Source organism: Littorina saxatilis, linkage group LG9, assembly GCF_037325665.1.
Source record: "Littorina saxatilis isolate snail1 linkage group LG9, US_GU_Lsax_2.0, whole genome shotgun sequence".
In the NCBI taxonomy this organism is placed as follows: Eukaryota; Metazoa; Mollusca; class Gastropoda; order Littorinimorpha; family Littorinidae; genus Littorina; species Littorina saxatilis.
In genome coordinates this window covers 37,246,471-37,268,873 of record NC_090253.1, presented here as the reverse complement: position 1 = coordinate 37,268,873, position 22,403 = coordinate 37,246,471, and the positions used below count along the sequence as shown (strand labels likewise).

General features: G+C 41.3%; 1 pseudogene; it reads right to left on the bottom strand.

Moving 5' to 3' along the window:
- Nucleotides 1–304: 304 nt before the first annotated feature.
- On the bottom strand, nt 305–17,042 carry LOC138975962 (uncharacterized; annotated as a pseudogene).
- Nucleotides 17,043–22,403: the final 5,361 nt, after the last annotated feature.

Genomic DNA, 22,403 nt, shown 5'->3' with positions numbered 1-22,403 from the left:
AGACTGTGAGCGCCCTCGAGAAAGTAAGTGAGCGAGACTTGAAAGTGTGTGTGTGTGTGTGTGTGTGTGTGTGTGTGTGTGTGTGTGTGTGTGTGTGTGTGTGTGTGTGTGTGTGTGTGTGTTCTGTTGTCTGTCCGTCTGTCTGTCAGTCTGTCTGTCAGTCTGTCTATCAGTCTGTGTGGGTGACTTTTCTAAAATTGCCTTAACATTTCAGCTCAGCAAGCATACCTGAACATAGTGTGAGAAAAAAGGAAAAACATAGTTCAAATTTTGTTCTTCTCTTTAATGAAATAGAGTTAACAGTAAGAACAACGTACGGTAAAAGGGGACGTTTAACCGAATTTCCCCGCCTATAAAATACTTCAAACAATAACATTTGTCACCTTTAGGATCGGCAGTCTTGCGTACTTTTGATATTGCGCACGGCAACAAAATTGCACGGCCATTTCACGCGTGATGTTATAACTAATTTCATATCAAACATTTGACAAAACTACTGCTACAACGCAGCAAGCTTTGGTGTGTAACCCCTCAAAATTACCGATACAACGCAAAACGTGTTGGTGTGCAACCCCTCAAAACAACTGCTACAACGCAGCAAGCTTTTAGGCGTGTAACCCCTCAAAGTTACTGCTACAACGTAGCAAGCTTTGGTGTGTAACCCCTCAAAGTTACTGCTACAACGCAGCAAGCTTTTAGGCGTGTAACCCCTCAAAGTTACTGCTACAACGTAGCAAGCTTTGGTGTGTAACCCCTCAAAGTTACTGCTACAACGCAGCAAGCTTTTAGGCGTGTAACCCCTCAAAGTTACTGCTACAACGTAGCAAGCTTTGGTGTGTAACCCCTCAAAGTTACTGCTACAACGCAGCAAGCTTTTATGCGTGTAACCCCTCAAAGTTACTGCTACAACGTAGCAAGCTTTGGTGTGTAACCCCTCAAAACTAGCCTACTGCTTAAAGGTCCTTGTCTACATTTTTATACCGAAATCGCCATTGGACCATTAAAATGCAGAGTCTATTATCTACAAATATCAACAATACACCCCCTTTCGATCAGGAAAGACGAAGCCAGTGTAGCCGTTTGAAAATTCATTGTAGTATTCCAGCGTAGTACTCATAGTAGGATATCCTTATTTGGAAAATGCCAAGCGCAAAACTCCTCTCAAATCCCGTGCATTTCGTGCGTTTAAAAAAAAGCGTGGACAGCGCTCCAGTGTCAAACTGTTGCTGCACTTGTTTGGGCGTGGCTATAAGCATAGTGACATGAATTTGATTGGTCAGTATTTTTAGGCAAAGCACATGTTCTCAGCAAACAGAAAACAAAATATTAGAAGCGTGAGTCACGCTACCCAAAAATAAAATCTTTTTTTACATATATTTTTTTTTCTATAACTTTTTTCCCCATGGTTCATTCATCATCTGACATAACTTTTTAGCGAAATCTAACCATAAGATTATTGAAAAAAAGCAAAAATGTAGACGACCACCTTTAAACGCAAACAATGTTGGTGTGTATTCCCTCAAAATTATTGGTACAACGTAATAAGTGTTGGTGTGTAACCCCTTATAAGTACTGCTACAACGCAGCAAGCTTTGGTGTGCATCCCCTTAAAACTGACTCCCTGCACTTTTTAGGCCTTGACACGGTTTACCCTTACTTTTACCTGCATCACATGCAACAACAGTGAAAACTGGGGGCAGGGTTCTACTCTGTAGGCATGGTTATCTGCGCATGACACTCTGATATTTTGTGCTGCCTAGAAATATGATGAAGAACAATGTCCTAAGTCGAGTATTATTATGATCAATTGTTTTGATGAACGCAAAAATCTTCTTTTTTTTCTTCTTTTTTTGTTGTTGTGCATTAACTTCTTTTTTCTTTGTTCTTTGTGTTGTTGTTGGAAATTTTGAGTTGAAAACTGAGGGTTACTCGAAAGTAGTCGGGGTTTGGAGACAAGTATTTAATTCTCGACACTATCACGTGACCATTATGACAGGTACCTTGAACCTGGAAAGTGCAAAGGTTAACTAAAGCGTGTGTCTCTTCCTGAATTGAATGATTGAATAAAATAACACACGCAATGATAATTAAACAGAGGTAAAAAAAATAATTAAATTAAAAATAAAAACGAAGTTAATTTGTTGATACCTCTAGTACAGTTCATACTCCACCACACAACGTACTCCACTTTCATTGAACAAACCATGCAACCATTCTTTACACGTCGGTTACCACAAAAACACAACACCAACGCACTCCAGCCCCAATTCGGACGGTGATCTATCAGAGATCATATTACAGTATCTCTGGATCTACTCCTTAAAAATATCATTGGGCTGTGTGTCGTACTGAGACAGCTGAAAGTCTAGCTTAAACGTTTCTTGAATCCCAAACAACATATCTCTGGGGACGCTTCTGTAGGCAGCCACCATCACCTTCCTTCTAAATGCGGACCACTTGCTGTTGTCCAAAGCGCTCCCAGCGTGGGCTTCCATCACCTGCTTCGTGACGCGCTCCTGCGCCTCTTGCCAGGTGACGTCACGCATCTGTGATGTCATCATCTGTGCGGGGAAGGGGCTGTCCAGAGGAATGTAGCCGTTGAGCTGAAAGGCGGCCCACAGGCGGCGAGCCAGGCCCACTTTGTCCAGGCATGCGTGCAGCTTTGGTCTCTCTTTCCACAGCTGATAGTGGTAGGCTGTCAGTAGCTGCAGTTCATCCTGCACGTGACTTTCGTGATCTTTCTGGTCTTGAATTAGGTCACCTAAACCTGCAAGGAAATGAAAAGATATGGAGGCTTCAGCTGTAGTTTATCCTGCACGTGACTTTTGTGCTGTTTCTGGTCACCTTGACCTGTTAATCAAAAGAAAAATATAATGTCTGTAGCTATTCTTTATCCTCCCAGCGACTTCTGTGTTGTTTTTGGTCCCGAATTAGGTCACATAAACTTGCAGGGAGACTGCGATATGAATTTGCAGCGGTAGTGTATACTGCACGTGACTTTTGTGCTGTTGTTGATTCTGAATTAGGTCACCTTAACCTGAAGAGAAATAGAAAGATATGAAGTGTACAGCTGTAGTTTATACTGCATGTGACTTTTGTGCTGCTTTTGATTCTGAATTAGGCCACCTTACCTTACCCTGAAGAGAAATAAAAAGATGTGAAGTGTACAGCCGCAGTTTATACTACACGTGACTTTCGAGCTACTTTTGGTCCAGAATCAGGTCACCTAAACCAACAGTGAAACGAAAAGATATAAAGGGTTCCGCTGTAGTGTTTCCCGCACGTGCCTTCTGGGCATTGTTTTAGTCCTGAAATAGGTTACCTAAATTTGAAGAGAAACAGAAAGATATCAGGTCAGCAGCTGTAGTGTACCCTGCACGTACCCAGTTTACTTGCGAATCTGGCGGACGCACGCACATTCCAGGCGGTACACAAATGTTAACAGTTGTAAACAAGCACACTGTCCACTGGGGAATACACATGCATCGTCTCGTTAATTGTGTATACGTGCGTGCGTGCATGTGTGTATGGGTGCATGAACGAGCGTATACAATTACGGGCAGGTCAGTCAGTCTGTCAGTCTGTGTGCACATGTGTCAGCCGGCTCGCCTGTTTTGGTCGAAACGCATATGAAAGCACTTTCACACCCTACTCTCGTATTCTGGTAAACATACAAAGCAAACGCCGGCTCCAACACTCTAAATAGAAGATGCTCGAAAATAGCTCTGTTGGGTTTGAATACTCTTGCTTTTATTGAGGCAAGCTTTCCCACGTGACATTACAGGCCAGGTGCCAGCAAGGAGTGTGTCTGAAACACACGGACAAGGAGCACGCGTGGAAAGTTTGCCTCAATAAAAGCAACTGAGAATTCACTCTTTTACTACCAGACAGAGTTATTTCCGAACATCGTCTCTTAAATTGTCCTTCTGTCAACACTCTTCCAACAAACCTGCAGAGTTGAGAATGAAGTTGGAATCGCGAGAGAAAGTCTCCAGCTGGCCGAGGTAAGTGGGGCGGAAGATGCAGGGGTTGCACACTCTATGCTGGGGAGCCCAGTGTGCGTTGGGCTCCGTGGACAATGCATAGTGCAGCGACTCGGCGAAGGTGATGTCATCTGCACACTTGAAAAGTGGGAGAGGATAAGCTAGAGAGATAGATGCAGGGGTTGCACACTCTATGCTGGGGAGCCCAGTGTGCGTTGGGCTTCGTGGACAATGCATAGTGCAGCGACTCGGCGAAGGTGATGTCATCTGCACACTTGAAAAGTGGGAGAGGATATATAAGCTAGAGAGATAGATAACTGGGGGAGGGGGAGTTGGGGGAAGGAGGGGAGGGATAGAGATAGGTGGGAAGTGCAGATAGTGAGGTAGAATGAATGCGAGAGGAGGAGGAGAGAGAGAGAGAAAGAGATAGTGCGTGTGTGTATGTGTGTCTGTGTGTGTATGTGTGTGTGTGTGTGCGTGTGTGTGTGTGTTTGTGTGTGTGACATACAGACAGACAGACAGACAGAAAGGCAGACAGAGAAAAAAAGAAAAGTGAGTGAAAAGGCGTGCATCCGTATGGGGGAGTCAGTGTGTGTGAGAGAGAAAAGGAGGGAGACAAACAGACAGACAGACAGGGAGAGAGAGAGAGATAGAGTGAATGAATTTGACAATTGACAATTGACAAGTGAGTGTCTTGGTGTATTTCCGAACATTACCGATAAAACTGTATTTACTTTTTCGACAAGTATATATACAAATAAAAACTACAGGACCAGCAGCGTAAAATTAAACTAAGTCTGATGAATAGATATTTTTCCGGAAAGAACTCTGTCAGAATTTACAAGCGTTGTGAAAGAGTTGTGCCCAGCGGCTAACCTCGTACAAACAGGAAACACATGGTCGACCAGTTAAAACAACGATCGTAGCGAATGACTGACTCCGATGTGTATGGTATGTAGTTTCCGTTCGATATGACCCCATTTCTTTCGAAAATATACACATCGGTGTTTACGATTTGTTGCGGCAATGCCGGATCGCTTGCCCTGAGTGATAGCCGACAACTTGTCTTGCCTGAGGTCACGTGAGTTTCGCTTGAGGTCAAGGTCACGACAGGATAGGAAACTAACACGTGCTTAAGGCCTGTCCAGACTTGGACGCCGTTTTACGCCATATGCGCCGCAGGCCGTTTTGTGCGTCGCGCGGGATTTTGCCGAGTGGCCACACATCGACCACATTTTTCACAACGCGGTATCAGTGGAGCGCAAGCGTCAAGGTCACCTGACAGGAAGGTCAACACGCTAGCGGTAATTTGCAAAGATGGCTGCGTACATACAAAACAGTGACAGTTGCATCGACTGCCACGCCGCAAACTTTGCGTCCCTGTTTTTGTATAACTTGGAAAATGTATTCCACAGGGATTCGTGGCTTCTGTATAGATCGATAAGTTCGCCGATCTGTGTCGAAGAGATACTTAGAGTCTACCCACAATCCAACTCGATCTGACGGTTGACGTCATCGCTCTGGTTTTCTCTGATTGGTCAAATTTCCGTCGTTCTATTTCTGTGTCAGAGAAATTAGAACACGCTCTATTCTTCTGCAGATAACGCTTCGCGATCATAGCCCGCTGCGGCGTGCCCAGTGGGACCGTTTTGAGCATAAGTCAAATGTGGACAGGGTCAGCCTGGAGTGTCTGGACAGGCCTTTAGCGATCGCAGCATGCCTTCAAGTGAATTGTGGCTCCGATGTGCTGAGATTTCGAAAGAAAAGGCATTATTTCGATTGGACAAGGCATAACATACACGTCAGAGTCAGTTATTTGCTGCGATCGTGGTTTAAACTCGTCGACCACGTGTATCCTGTGTGTACGATGTAAGCGGGGCGCAACTCTTACACAAAGCTTGCAAATCCCTAAGATAAGATAAGATAAGAAAACTTTCATCTCCATTTTCATTTTACATCCAGAACATCCAGACGACGGTTCCTCACCTCACAACAGAAGATGAACAGAGCGATGTGCAGAAGAGAGCCATGACACTTTCAATGCTCGACGAAAGATACCCCAAGGAAGCATGGATGCGGGTCTTTACAGATGGGTCCGCCACAGACGTCGTCAAGAGAGGAGGAGCTGGTGTCTACATCCAACACCCCAGTGGAGAGTGGCAAGCAGAGGCTATACCAACTGGCCTCCACTGCGCCAACTACAGGGCAGAGGTTGAAGCACTGATCCATGCAGCCAATACCATCAAACGCAAGGTCAATCCCGACACTGGAGTTGTATTCCTGATTGATGCCCAATCTGTGCTGCAAGCAGTCACCAACAGCAAACTTCCTCTGCTTGCAACGACACTTCACAACATCAAATGTCTGAAGGTAGTACTGCAGTGGATCCCATTCGTCGCGATATAACCTTCGTGGTTGAAAACGACGTTAAACACCAAATAAAGAAAGAAAGAAAGTGGATCCCATCACACTGTGGAATAGAAGAGAACGAACAGGCGGACAGAATGGCCAAACTTGGTGCAAAGGACGAGCAAGAAGAAAACGCAGTAAGCTCTACAGAGATGTAAATTGCGTTAACAATCATAAAATATCTGACGCACGACAGCTAACAGCAACTGTCAAGGCCTGACCAGGTAACAATCTTCCGCCTGAGAACAGGGCACAACAGACTGCAACAACACCTGCACAAGAAATTGCGTGCCGTGCCCTCCCCCATGTGCCCCTGTGGAGAAGCAGAACAAGACACAGTCCACGTACTACAGGACTGCAAGAACCTCAAGCCCTTGAGGACAGAGACTTGGCCCGTGGAAGCTCTACAAAAGACCACCAGCTTCATATCCAGAGCTGGACTCCAAGTGTAAAGGCGAACGACAAGAAGAAGAAGAAGAAGATTTTGCACAAACATGGAAATTTTTCTTTTGGCACCACATCGCATTTCTAATAACACAAAGACACGAAAGAAAAAAAAAATTAATCGAAAATAAATACAATACTTACAGAGTTATTTCCGTGAATTGTCTATTACGGTTAACACAAAATTCTTTCTCCATATTTTACCTTTGTTTTATTGACCCTGTATCTTCCAACGTCACCCAGAGCTTGTTTTTCGAACTCTGACTGGACTTTGAGTCGTGCAGCCCTCTCCGCGTTGAGTTTCTCTCTCATGGCGACCACTGTCTGACCAATGTCCAGCCACGAATCGGGCAGCACAAACTTGTCCACATAGCTGCGAGGAACAGTAAAATATTTCATCACCTTTGATATTGTTTTACACACACACACACACACGGGCGCGCGCGCGCTCACGCATGCGCACGCACGCACACACACACACACACACACACACACACACACACACACACACACTAATACACACATTCATACACACACTTACACACACACATGCACACACACACACACACACACACACACACACACACACACACACACACACACACACACACACAGACAGTCTGAACAGCTCAAGTGTAGAATTGGATGATTAATATTTGTTATCAGCATTTAAAATGGTTTTTGCTGTAGGAATAAAGGAGTTTTCAAAAGTATTCTAGCGGGCCATAGGCACCCTGAGTCGCCGGCCGGACGGCAGCGCTTCAAACTTACAATGAAGAAGATGGGATTGGTCGCTCAGAATTGTGTAAGCTTTCTTTTTCAAAAACATATCGTTGTGGACCTCACTTGAACTGGAACGTTCAACGTCGACCTACTCACGCACTCCACAGGCGACTCCAAGGGTTCCTGGCGAACATGATTCGCTTTGTCTTGAAGAGAAGACTCGAACCCTCAGCCGTATCAATGTTGGCCGTATTATCCTTGCCGGGGCTGTGTTGGTGGACGTACAGCCTGTCGATGTCCATTGGGCTGGTTACTGTCTTGTTGCTCGTCTTCTTGTTGACCCCGGTCTTGAAGAGGTAGAAGAACACCCTCTTCCAGAACGTCACACCAACCTGAAAGACATGGAGATACGGGGCGTGGTAGTTCGTATAAATATTAGAAGAATTATTATACGTTGTTAAAAAAAACTTAGCATACACAAAATATTGTTACACATTTTGTACCCCAACTAAAACATTCATTCCCGTGTCATTTCATTTAAACGTTCTATGTTATAAGAGGCACTTTACTTGGCTATCTATACTATACTTTTCAGGTCAAAGATTTCTGTTACTGGGATCACGTGACCTCCGCTCGATTAAGGGTACCCCCAAAATCGATCTGAGAAAAGCTCTAAGTACCAAATAGAAAATCGACCAAAATGGAGGGTAGGCACAGCTTGGGAAAGTCTACTTACGACGAGAAAGTCATATCAATTATCGATCCAGAACAGGTTGTTTTGTTTCGTTATCTTGCGTAGTTGATTCACGAAGTGTGTTCCATTACTTTTGCAAAGGACTCCGGAGCTTTCGATGTACAATACAACGTTCGTAGCTGTTAAATATTATATAGGTTTTTTTATGTTGGTGGAGCAGGGTGGCGGTACGCGGTGGTGGTGTTGTCGATTTTGCTGTTTTGTCTTGTCTTGTTTTGTTTTGTTTTGTTTGTTGCCTTACATGTTGTTACGTTTCCTTTTTCGTATTTCCAAACTTTAAACTTCTTGTTCTTCGTCTGCCTTCATGGGCTGAAACTCCCACGTTTACTCGAGATTTAGCACGAGTTGGGTTTTACGACGTGTATGACCGTTTTTACCCCGCAAATTAGGCAGCCACACGCCGCTTTCGGAGGATACATGCTGATTATTTTCGTGTTTTTGTAACCCAGTGAACTCTGACATGGATTACAGGATCTTTTCCGTGCGAACTTGGTCTTGTGCTTGCGTGTACACACGAAGGGGGATAAGGCACTAAAAGGTCTGCACATAAGTTGACCTGGGAGATCGGAAAAATCTCCATCCTTGACCCACAAAGCGGCCGCGGCCGGGATTTGAACTCATGACCTTCCGATTAGGAGGCCGATGTCTTTTCCAATAGGCAACTGCGCCCGTCAAACTTTAAACAATCATGTATGTGTCACAGTTTCTACATTAGCACGTGCGTGTACGATAAGTTTCGAGTGTGCTGAATGTTCAATGAAACCTTGATGAAATCATCGACTATTCACCAAAATGGACAAGGAAGGGCAGAATGGGTGTGTGGACGTACTGTATTTGTGATGTGGAAAGGAGGGAGTGGTTGTGTGAATATCAGTGAACCAGTCTGCATGTTTTGACAGTGAATATGCATGGAGAGTACGAGTGCAGCAAATTAAAGGCCAACATATCGGCTGGTATGCGCGCGCGACAGATGTAGCTAAGTTTGTTTGTGTCTAGACTCCATCCGGTGTCGCTGTCAACGCTAAATTAAGCTTTTTAGCCTTTTATTACTACAAGGCTTAGTGCCCGGGAGACAGATGTTCGGCTTTAAAAGGAGAAAATACTCAAATTGAACCATGACAATAGTAGCCTCTTATAACGTACTTTGTTTACGGCTTTGTTTGTGACAGGTTTTGGTGTACGATTGTGTTAGTCTCGAGTAACTCACTCTGACCACTATATTATATTTTGGCACATTCGTTTAATTCAATCTTGTTTTGTACGTACGTACGTACGTACGCACACGCGCGCTCGCAAGAACGCACTGCACACAAACCACCATCACCAGCACCAGCACCATCATCATCATCATCATCACTGTTCATCATCATCAACATCATCATCATCATCATCATCATCATCATCATCATCATCATCATCATCATCATCACCAACATCAACATCGTCATCATCATCATCATCATCATCATCATCATCATCATCATCATCATCATCCGTTTACCTTGGGCACTCTGCAAAAGCTGATGTTTCCAGGGAGGTAAACGTACGGAGGACGAACACCGCCCTCTACTTCTCTCCCTTCCTTTTCCTTCCATTGTCGACACACTGATTCGTAAACAGCTCTCCTTTGCTCAAAGATACTTGCGACATCTTCTGAATGCTCTTCCGCCATTTGCTTCTGGAGTTTTATGGTGGGTGTCTGTTTTCCTATGACCTTCAGGGATTTAGTCGTCTGCCACTCAGCGTCTCCTTCGGTAACCATTTCTGTTCTTGAAATTGTCGTCTGCCCCGCCTTGAATTGTCTCCTCTTGGTTGATTTGGTCGTCTGTTTTTCTGGGCGCGGTGCATGTTTTCGTGAGCCCCTTGGAGTGTTAGTCGTCTGCTTTTTCAGCAAGACGGCGTCCTCCTGCTGTCTTCTGAGAGTGCTAGTTTTCCATTCTGAGTTTGATATGTGTGAGCTCTTTGGAGCGCCTCTCACAATTCCTGAAACTACATAGAAACAAATCAGAAGGATCTTCATTAAAATTTCACAAATTAAACACATGGAAAAATCTTAAAAAGTCTTTGATTTGACTGAAAGTGTGACCCCTTGCCTACCAAAATACGTATCAGGTACGAACTTTGCTATCATAAAAAGATTACTACTCTGAACATGGAAACAACCGCTTTATATTGGCCTTTGAATTGCAGCAAGATAATTGCCTCCCCTGAACATAATTTTCTCAGTTTTGGTCTAATTGTTTTACCTCGTATGTTATGTTGTTGTTTATGGCATTCCGTTTGTCAAATAATTATTTGGATACTTTTTCATGTTTTTGTCACCAGTTTTAGCTAAATAATCATTATTTAGAAGCTCATGTGCTAAATAAGTAATTGTTTATAAACAATGTAAAACAATTCTAAATATTTTTTTTTTATGTAAACCATTCATTATTTACCTAAACAATTCATTGTTTACGTAAATAATTCATTGTTTACGTAAATAATGATTTATTTAGCAACATTGCTGATTGTTTACAAACAATGTAAAATACTGTCTAAATAATATATTGTTTACGTAAACAATATATTATTTAGACTTATATTACATTGTTTATAAACAATCAGCAATGTTGCTAAATAAATCATTATTTACGTAAACAATGAATTATTTACGTAAACAATGAATTGTTTAGCCAACACATTTTCCATTATTTAGGGGTTTCTAGGATTCGCAATTTCAGCTTGTAAAATAAACAAATTTACTAACATTTTCTGATAAATAATGTTTGGAGATACCTTGTATTGAATTATAGTATATACACAAAGAAAAAAAATGAAGCTTAGAAGTCAATTCGTGATTCCCCTAAATAATGAAAACTGCTTTCCCTAAACAATGAATTGTTTAGGGAAAGCAGTTTTCATTATTTAGCGAATCTGCTAAATAATGCATTATATAGGTAAACAATGATTTATTTAGCAACTGCTCACTTTATCCACCCAAAAAATATTATTTTGTGAAATAAGTGATTATTTATGTAAACAATACATTATTTACGTAAACAATGAATTATTTACGTAAACAATGAATTATTTACGTAAACAATGAATTGTTTACGTAAACAATGAATGGTTTACGTAAACAAAAAATTATTTAGATTTTTTTTACATTGTTTATAAACAATTACTTATTTAGCACATGAGCTTCTAAATAATGATTATTTAGCTAAAACTGGTGAAAAAACCATGAAAAAGTATCCAAATAATTATTTGACAAACGGAATGCCATAGTTGTTTGTTTTTAATGTGTTTTTTAAATAAAAATCTTCCGGCATTCAAGGGGTTGACAGAGGCGTGAAGAACAATACTTCACCCGTACGACCTTGTCGTTGGCTAAGTGATCTTTAGAAGCTATCAATGCTTCAGTTTGTGTCACCGCAAGTGTTATGCAAAACATCGGCCTGCATATGCACATCCAGACAAACATCTTGTGAACAGGTTTACAGTAGAACCTCTCCTTTGAGACCTCCAAAACGTCTGAGAAAAGCAGTTCTTAAAAAGGAGTGAGTCTTAAAGGTCCTTGTCTACATTTTTATACCGAAATCGCCATTTGACCATTAAAATGCAGAGTCTATTATCTACAAATATCAACAATACACCCCCTTTCGATCAGGAAAGACGAAGCCAGTGTAGCCGTTTGAAAATTCATTGTAGTATTCCAGCGTAGTACTCACAGTAGGATATCCTTATTTTGGAAAATGCCAAGCGCAAAACTCCTCTCAAATCCCGTGCATTTCGTGCGTTTAAAAAAAAAAGCGTGGACAGCGCTCCAGTGTCAAACTGTTGCTGCACTAGTTTGGGCGTGGCTATAAGCATTGTGACATGAAATTGATTGGTCAGTATTTTTAGGCAAAGCACATGTTCTCAGCAAACAGAAAACAAAATATTGGAAGCGTGAGTCACGCTACCCAAAAATAAAATCTTTTTTTACATATTTTTTTTTCCATACATTTTTTTCCCCATGGTTCATTCATCATTTGACATAATTTTGTATCGAAATCTAACCATAAGATTATTGAACAAGTCGCGTAAGGCGAAAATACAATATTTAGTCAAGTAGCTGTCGAACTCACAGAATGAAACTGAACGCAACGCAACGCAGCAAGACCGTATACTCGTAGCATCGTCACTCCACCGCCCGTGGCAAAGGCAGTGCCCGTGGAATTGACAAGAAGAGCGGGGTATTCGTTGCGCTGAGAAGGGTAGCACGCTTTTCTGTACCTCTCTCCGTTTTAACTTTCTGAGCGTGTTTTTAATCCAAACATATCATATCTATATATTTTTGGAATCAGGAACCGACAAGGACTAAGATGAAAGTGTTTTTAAATTGATTTCGAAAAAAAAATTTTGATAATAATTTTTATATATTTAATTTTCAGAGCTTGTTTTTAATCCGAATATAACATATTTATATGTTTTTGGAATCAGCAAATGATGGAGAATAAGGTAAACGTAAATTTGGATCGTTTTATAAATTTTTATTTTTTTTTACAATTTTCAGATTTTTAATGACCAAAGTCATTAATTAATTTTTAAGCCACCAAGCTGAAATGCAATACCGAAGTCCGGGCTTCGTCGAAGATTACTTGACCAAAATTTCAACCAATTTGGTTGAAAAATGAGGGCGTGACAGTGCCGCCTCAACTTTCACGAAAAGCCGGATATGACGTCATCAAAGACATTTATCCAAAAAAGGAAAAAAACGTTCGGGGATTTCATACCCAGGAACTCTCATGTCAAATTTCATAAAGATCGGTCCAGTAGTTTAGTCTGAATCGCTCTACACACACACACACACACACACGCACGCACACACGCACGCACACACGCACATACACCACGACCCTCGTTTCGATTCCCCCTCGATGTTAAAATATTTAGTCAAAACTTGACTAAATATAAAAAAAGCAAAAATGTAGACGACCATCTTTAAAATGGGGTCTAAATTTGTACTGAATATAAATATGAAAGTCTGAGGAAACAGGGAGGGAGGGAGGGAGGGTAATGGTCTTAAAAGGGGGGGGGGGGGTTACACTGTACAAACATATTACGGGAAGGAGCGACTCTTCGATTCTGTCTGACGATACCGTGTCATCTTGGACTCCAGCCTCGTAATATACTCGCACAAGATCCGTTTGTGCCGTATAATTCTGTTTCTTTGCATGGCATAGCACCATGATTTGAATAACCATTCCATTTCATATGACGTCATGAGCCGAAATGATACCGCTAAGAGGCTATTATTCAGAGAGAAATGATAATAGATAGAACACATACAACACCACAAAAGAAGAAAGAACAATTCCGCTCTAATGTGCAATCTCAACCGTAATGAATGTTTTAAGTCTGATAAAAAAACATTTAAAAAAACATTGATAATCAGGAGTGCTTTTAGAGCTCATTCCGTCAGTAAATGTCCCAGTTGACATTTTGTGTGCTCTAAAGAGTGAGTTGGTTTCTACAAGATGTTATTCCATTGAAACATGATACACTAAGGACAGGAATAACAGTAAGAGCACGAACTCAAGCGAACGCATGTATTACGAGATCCAGACTGATGAAAAACTACATTGACCATCATCATTTCAGACAGAATAAAGCTGATGTACCATATTCTTCATCTTTGTTTCCTTCTTCTTCTTCTTCTTCTTCTACTTCTTCTTCGTTCATGGGCTGAAATTCCCACGAACACTCGTGTTTTTCGCACGAGTGAGATTTACGTGTACGACCGTTTTTACCCCGCCATGTAGGCAGCCATACGTCGCTTTCGGGGGGTGCATGCTTAGTATTATAGTGTTTTTATAACCCACCGAACTCCGACAGGGATTACAGGAGCTTTTCCGTACGTGTACATACGATGTACTATGAAACACACTCAAATTGAAAGCAAATAAAACATATAGAAGAGTGAATTCTGCAGTATAAGCTTACTTATATGACAGTGAATAGCCAGTAATTAAGACACGCCGTTGCATTACCGTGAATAATTACCTCCGATCTGCTGGTTTTAGAAAAGAAAAAAAGGCATTGTATTGAGCGGACACTGTAAAAATGGCCGTTTTCTTTCGAAAACCATGCATATCGCACCTCATATTTTCGTGTGACGCCGACGGCGCGTCTCCACTAACTACAGTCAAACACGCTTAAGCCGAACTCGCCCGGGGAATGAAAAATCGTTTCGCTTATCCGAGTTTGTGCATATCCGAGTTCGGATAAGCCAAACCTTTCCCGAGAAATTACCCTGCAGTTCGGCTTAAGCGAGTTTTGTTCAGGATAAGTTGTAAAATCACTTGGAATCTCTCTCTCTCTGTCTCTGTCTCTGTCTCTCTCTCTCTTTCTCTCTCTCTCTCTCTCTCTCTCTCTCTCTGTCTCTGTGCGTGGTGTGTGTGTGTGTGTGTGTGTGTGTGTGTGTGTGTGTGTGTGTGTGTTTAAATGAATAAGATCCAAACAGTGACAAGCTACAAGTGCTTTCTTCAGTGGAGCTTTATTAATACCTCAAAGCCAACTGTAAAAATAAATGGTGAAAACAGTGACACATCTCAGAAACAAAACCAAAGATTCCACAAGCAACTACGCTTTTGTTAAAAGGATTCCAAGTAATGTTTAATGAAACCCTCTCCATTAAAGAAAGAAAAGAAACAAAATTAGACAGTTTGTCTCTGTGTTCATAAATCAAGATCAAATCTCCGTAAACATAGATTGTAGGCAAATGTTTTGTTTCGCTGCATGTTTATTGTGATTTGATCTTCACCACTCGCTCAAAATGAGCACATACATTCCTCAGGTAGATTTGCTCTTCACAAAGATCTCTTCCTTCGATTGGAAAAAGAGGTTTGTATGAGAGCCACTCGTTTTTGAACACTGCAACAGTTGTTTGGAACATGCTGGCAGGCGCAAGGATTTCAACGTCGCATCACGTGACACGTGTATTTCTTGGTCAATGTGGCTCACGTCATCAGTTTCCCCGCATACTTAAAAACAGGTGACGTGTTCGTTTTCGTAGGATAATTATAGCCGTGACGAAATATGTTTATCTTCCTGACGTGTTTTTTCAAGGAAAAATAAAAAAAAATTCTTTCCGACAGTGTTTAGAGTTTGGCTTATCTGTCAAAATCACGTTTGAGATGTCCGTGATTTGAGTTAGCAATTTTTGGCAGAGTTTGGCTTATCCGAATTAGAAATAGTCTTACAAAGAGGGGGGTCTGGCGGGGAATTGGTTTTGGTTTCAGATATCCGAGTTTTTTGCTTAAGCGTGTTTCGTTTAGGCGAGTGCGGCTGTATTCCCAATGAGCTGCCTCTCAAGGAATACAACTCTCCCACAGCCTATAACAACCCAGAGAGAATTATTTCCGATTTTCGGCAACAAACCCCTTGATTTGTATAATACTTATAAGTTAAGTACTTGGCCATCATCAAAATATCAATACTCTGACGAGGAAAACATCCGCTGTCTATTATACTTGTCCTTTAAATTGCAGCAAGATGATTGCCTCCCCTCGAGACCATTTTCTTACTTTCGGTGTAATTGTTAGAGTTTATATGTTATGTGTTTTCATTAATTTGTTTAACCAAATTCTTTCGGCAGTCATGGGTTTTTATAATTAGTTCCAAATTAGCTGCTGCCGGCCAGCTGTTGTCTTCCATAATGTCGCTTCACAAACAGAGAGGATCTATCTATAAGCATAAGTTGTGTCTGTACTAACCTATATCTGCGACATACGTTTTCAGGTGCTGTTTGGCAATGAGCAGGACTATCGCCATCACGGACAGCACAACGACAATCATCAATCGACGTGGTTGATAGCGTGCCAACGTTGGTAAGATCATTATGAAGAACAGTGGCTTACGTTGAATATGAACACTGCCAAACTCACGTCACACACAGAATATGAACACTGCCAAACTCACGTCACACACAGAATATGAACACCGCCAAACTAACGTGACACACACAAAATGAAACCGTCAAACTGCCTTGGCGTGTGTGTGCGAGTGTGCGAGGGCTGTATTTTGTATATTGATTATTTGATACATGTATAAATGTGTCTCCAGGAATATGTTTTGTTTTAATCTTGTGTCGATACTATTTAGTTCTGCCTCGTTATTAGCCATTGAGTATAACTCATCATTGCTTTGTTGTTGTTCTTTGGCCATTTACGTTGAATGACTTGTTATACATTGACATTGATAGTTTTATTCTTCTTCTTCTTCGTCGTCCGCTAGATAGTTTTATCATAAGAACCTTTTTTAATTCCTATTAACTCGATGTTCTTTAACTATATTTATACATAAATGCATATTGTAAAGCAGTATGCATTGTTAGAGGATTTTTTAGTAGCAGTGTTTAAATGTCGAAACTGCTTTTCCCAGTTTTACCTAAGAGACCGACTGTATATTGTGTTATTGTATTTGTCAGACTTGATTGTACCAAGTCTCTACACATGTTGTAATGCGCTTAGAGCCAAATATTTTTGTTTTTTGTAAGGGATAGGCGCAATATAAATACACTTTATTATTATTATTAAACTCACTTCGCACACAGAATATGTACACACACCGAGGGGGGAAACAGTAAAAGAAGAGTGTTGATTTTTAGCTAAACCATTTCAATCACTCCTTGAAAAAGCAGTACAGTCCCATCGATCTGTCTCAACCGATCCAAAAGTGTGAATCCCTCTTTGTCGCGGGTAAATCAGATTTGTCAAACATAATTTAGCAACACCTGCCCTTGCACGTGTGCCAAGATATAATAGTCTTCTCTTAATGCACAGTTTTGAAACATGTAGGGGAAGGGCTCCTAATATGGACCACCTTCTGTTCTGACAAACTAACGGCACTAGAGCGCTCAAAAAAGTTTTATTCGCTGTATTCACCCTCTCTGGATAACTTGCACATGTCAAAACAGTTGCAGAAACAGAAATCTCAAAACCGTTAGACTTTTTCTCTTTTATTCACTTTTGGCAGCGTTCACTCTAAATTTGCCGCCTAAAACGGACTCGTTTCTGTCCACAGCCAAAGCTTTTATCACACAAAAATTGCTATAATTATATGAGAGCTAAAACCGTATTTGTTACATTTTGGCAGTGTTGACCCCGAGTTTGTCCTGCAAACAAAAAATGATAGCAAAATCTCAAAGTATGTGCCAGTCCCCTAATATGGACCACCTTCAACAAATCGAAGAAAATAAAAGCTAAAGGCTATTTTCATTCATTCATTAAGAAGCTTGCTGGAAATAACCTATAACTAGCCCTCGAGATTTAAAAAAAAAATGCAACAAAAAGTCTTCTTTTCGTGGAAGTTGATAATTTCACTTATTTTCACTCTGTTTTTGATAAGCTTCTTTAGTTTCCTGGTGTGCTTCAAATAATGCTCTCATCAACCCGAAACAGATAAATCTAGAGCATATTTTAATTAGGCTGACTTGTACACTAAGTTGTATCATGTTATTTTAAAATATAGGGGGCTTTTTACAGTGATTCGTGAAGGCCGCTTCACTGGTCCATATTAGGCGCCCAGGCTCCTAATATGGACCCTTTGTGATTTTTTCTGTATTTAATTTTTGCTGAATGTCTATCAAAGCTATTTCACTCTAATTAGGCCTAACGGTTAACATAAGAGAGAAGGACTACCAAACACAAAATGAAACTTCTTCGCAAGAAAACAAGCTAGTTATCAGCATGAAACAAAAAGTGGTCCATATTAGGAGCCCTTCCCCTACATCGCAGCTTTCTGGAGGTAGCGGAGGTCATTTTACAGTCGCCTTCTGTAATAGTAAAATCGTTCTAAAATTCTTATTTCTGTAAAACACCAGTAGTCTGCCACCTCAAAGATTTGTCCAGGTGTGTACATGGGATAAGTAAGTCTCACAAAATGTCAACTCGAAAAGACAACCACGCTTAAAGGCCCACTCTGCCTCCCGTAAACCATTAGTGTCCGTTCACAGACACCACCACGATTTTATATACAGTACAAACACGCTTTCGTTTAAACGCTCACCGCTAGGGAACACCCTAAGTTCTCTCCATAGACAGCGAGTTTTTCAAAGAATTGATTTATGAATCGGAACGCCATATCGAACGCCACGTCCACGCAAAATAAATTCGAAGTTTTGAAAGTTTGAAAAAATGGAGCCTGGATGCAGATCAAGCGAGGTGTGAATTGACTGGTGTGTGTAAGATGCAGCTCTTTTTACTTGATGGTGGGGAAGTAGGTTACCGAAAACCATGCAACTCTCCCATTTTTTGGAATGCTAGTCAACTGAGATTTCCCAACATTTGTGACTGTTTGAGGCTGTGCCTGTGTAGAATGAGTATTGCGCTTAAAAACGTACTGCCGCGACAGGGCTACCATCACATCCCGTGAGCTGCATCTTACCATTGCCCAAGCAGACGAAGTTTCTGCAAATTGCTAGTTTCTTCAAAGTCCACCGCCGCCAATCTTTGTGTCACTCGTAGTCGTTTGTTGTATTTTAGATTCAGAGGTATACAATCACGTGCTATTGCAGATCTAGAGTTGCTATAAAAACCGCAAACACTCAAGGTCATGAATAAAGTGGGTCACAGAGGGCCCCGGTTGCTCGGGGGTTGAATAAACCACGAGACATGGTGTAGGGTTTACGTGTGCTAAGTAGTCACTCAAGTGACATGTGTTTTTAAATGCTACCACGTATGTGTTTCATCATGTTAGTATTGTTGTTTTCGTGAAAAGATTCCATCGTTTTGTACACCTCCTGTGAGGCGGAATGATGGGGCTTTAAAGTCTACGCGGATCAGTTTTCCGTCAATCTAAAAGGGACGCAAAGTTTAGGGTTCCGGCACAGCTGTTCAGAAGAAGGTGGTTTTATTTGACGGGTGATGCTTTTATGACCAAATGACACGTTACAAAATGTAAGCTGGCCGTTTCCAAGATGTTTAATCAATACCCGAAAGCGTCAAGTTCTCAAGCGCGCAAACACACGAGCGTACACACATAAGAACACTCACACGCATGCGCACAAACACGTGCGCACATAAACACACACACACACACACACACACACACACACTCGTGTACATTGTATTTTGGTGAACAGAACTGCAGAAATAACGTGAGAAATGTGTTACCATGGTTTTTATTTTCACAGCTCTCGAACTCGTCGACTCGCCTTTTTTTTTATTAATCTTTTTCTTGTTATTATTATAGTGGTGGTCCTGGGGATGATGGTGTTGGTGGCGGTGGTTGTGGTGCTACTGCTGCTGTTGTTGTTGTTGTTGTTGTTGTTGTTGTTCTTGATAATGTATTATAGTGCAATGTGTATTATAGTGCGTGTGTGTGCGTGCGCGTGTTTGTGATAATTTATTATAATAGTGCCATGAGTACTGTTATTCGTTGATATGTGTTGAAAAGTGCACTGCAAAAAATGTTATATTATTGTTTTCCCCTAATGATTATTCAGCGCTTTTACAGGGTTTAAACCCTGGATACACGCGCTTGATAAATAGTGTGCATTCTTCTTCTTCTTCTTCTTCTTCTTCTTCTTCTTATTATTATTATTATTTGTTCTTTTTGTTGTTGTTGTTGTTGTTGTTGTTGTTGTTGTTGTTGTTGTTGTTGGGTTTTTTTTCTTAGCCACAAAAACCGATTCTTCAACAACGTCTTACTTCACTCGTCCATTTCGAGCAGCGAAGTCTGGTTGCGTTCATGAAGCGATTATTGCACAAAAACCATTTACCTTATAACCGTAATTTCTCATCTGAAAGCAAATCAAACGCAGCTTTGTGCTTCATTGTTTTCAATAATGAAAGCTGCTACCTACCAAAAAAATTATAGCACTTTAATTCTTATTTGACACTCCTGGGTACACCATCGATCAAAATAACGACACTATATATAACTATAAATCCAGCACTAACTTGTCGGCTATAAATCCTACACGCGCGGTGTTTTTTTACTCCGCGACGTCGTAAATCATAGCACTTTCTGTCGATAAAAAGCTGTTCGCTTTTTGACGTGTATGTGCGCCGTAAGACGCAAGAAGAAGATATAGTGCATGCACACTGCGAAGAAACCACAGATGTGCACTTGTTCTTGTTTTATTCTGTCTTTTTATTCATTGTTTTCTTTTTCAGATTATGTAAATCCCCTTTATGGAATGCAACCTCTGTAGTGCAATATCAAAAACAGTTAGTGCCTGCTGCTCATTGCCATTTGTAGCCAGCGCATAATGCCATACGCGGGGGGGGGGGGGGGGAGCGCAGTGCATGGGTACCGGTCTGTGTGTGTGTGTGTGTGTGTTAGTGTTTGTTCGTGTGTGTGTTAGTGTTTGTGTGTGTGTGTGTGTGTGTGTGTGTGTGTGTGTGCGTGTGTGTGATGGTCTGGAGTACGTCAGATGTTTTGTTTGTTTACAATTAGACAAGCCACACTCTTGCGTGCATTGCTTATATTGAATGGACAATATATTATCTTATGTCTTTCATCTTATGTACATTCAAGATCACTTAACATTTAATAAAGGTGTTTTTTTCAAATTGATTGATTAATTAATTAATTGATTGATTGGTTGATTGATTGATTGATCTTTCATCGGAAACACAATAAGCATTTCCAAACTAAACAAAGCACAAAAGAATAAAGACACACTCTTCCTCCTGTATTCAGTTCAGGTCACTGTCTCGGATCTGGTCAGGCTTTTACATAGGATGAGACCATCCCTCCATTTTGTCACCCACCGAATTGGGTGCCGTCTGTGCACAATGGTTTTTTCAATTAAGGAATTTTTTAAATGCCACCATTTGCACACACAAATTATTCATTACAAAAATCCAGCTCACCACAACAAGCAATTGAAGGGTTGCTTTTTGGTATGTGTTCTGGGCGGGGATGTAGCTCAGTCGGTAGCGCGCTGGATTTGCATCCAGTTGGCCGCTGTCAGCGTGAGTTCGTCTCCACGTTCGGCGAGAGATTTATTTCTCAGAGTCAACTTTGTGTGCAGACTCTCCTCGGTGTCCGAACCACCCCCCCCCCCCCCCCCCCCCCCCCCGCGTGTGTATACGCAAGCACAAGACCAAGTGCGCACGAAAAAGATCCTGTCAGAGTTCGGTGGGTTATAGAAACACGAAAATACCCAGCATGCTTCCTCCGAAAACGGCGTATGGCTGCCTAAATGGCGGGGTAAAAAACGGTCATACACGTAAAATTCCACTCGTGCAAAAAACACGAGTGTACGTGGGAGTTTGAGCCCACGAACGCAGAAGAAGAAGAAGAAGAAGGTAGGCCTATGTGTTCAATTGGAGGAATCGTCTCTGTCTCTGCCTGGCTAAATCTAAAATGGTGACCCGAACTGTTTTCACGAGAATCAGCGTGTTTTTTAAGCTATGAAAAATGTGTGCTGGTAAAAGAAACCATCGTTTACGTGTAAAACAATAATGTCAACCACGACAGATCTGTGCCTGCTTTTAAATGGGGTAGCAGCCAATAATTGTTCGTGGGCACTGCAAAAATCAGTACTGTTGCCGGGCTGCTTCGTGAGTAAGGCGGAAATGTTGTGCTGGATTTATTTTGTACGAGCTGGCTTCAGTGTCGGTCTGCAATATTGATTTAGTGACAAATGTACACTCTGGACTGGAAACAGCAAAGTCGGTGATGTTGGGTATGTGTTTCAGAAGGATGATAGCTTTACGCATGTATAAGTCTGTATACGGATGTGTGGAGATTCACAAGATGGTTTACACGGTAGATAAGATACCTTCACCGCAGCACCTAATGAAGTTATTTCCACTAATCTGACAACATTGAATGGTCTAGAGATTGTAAATGATGGTGTGCGTGTGTCCTTCAAAACAAATAGGCTACGTGTTGAAAGAACATTGCAACCAATGATAATAATTATTGGATATTTGCTTTGCAGTCAATCGCCTGAAACAATTTAGTACATGTGATGGAATGGGTGATCGTTTCGAAAAAGCTACTTCCATAATAAGTACTGAAACATGAACATATATATATGTCAAAGCATCACCAATGAGTGGCTAGCCAATATTCAGTTTCGTGCTGTTGTTTGCTTAGACTGTCCT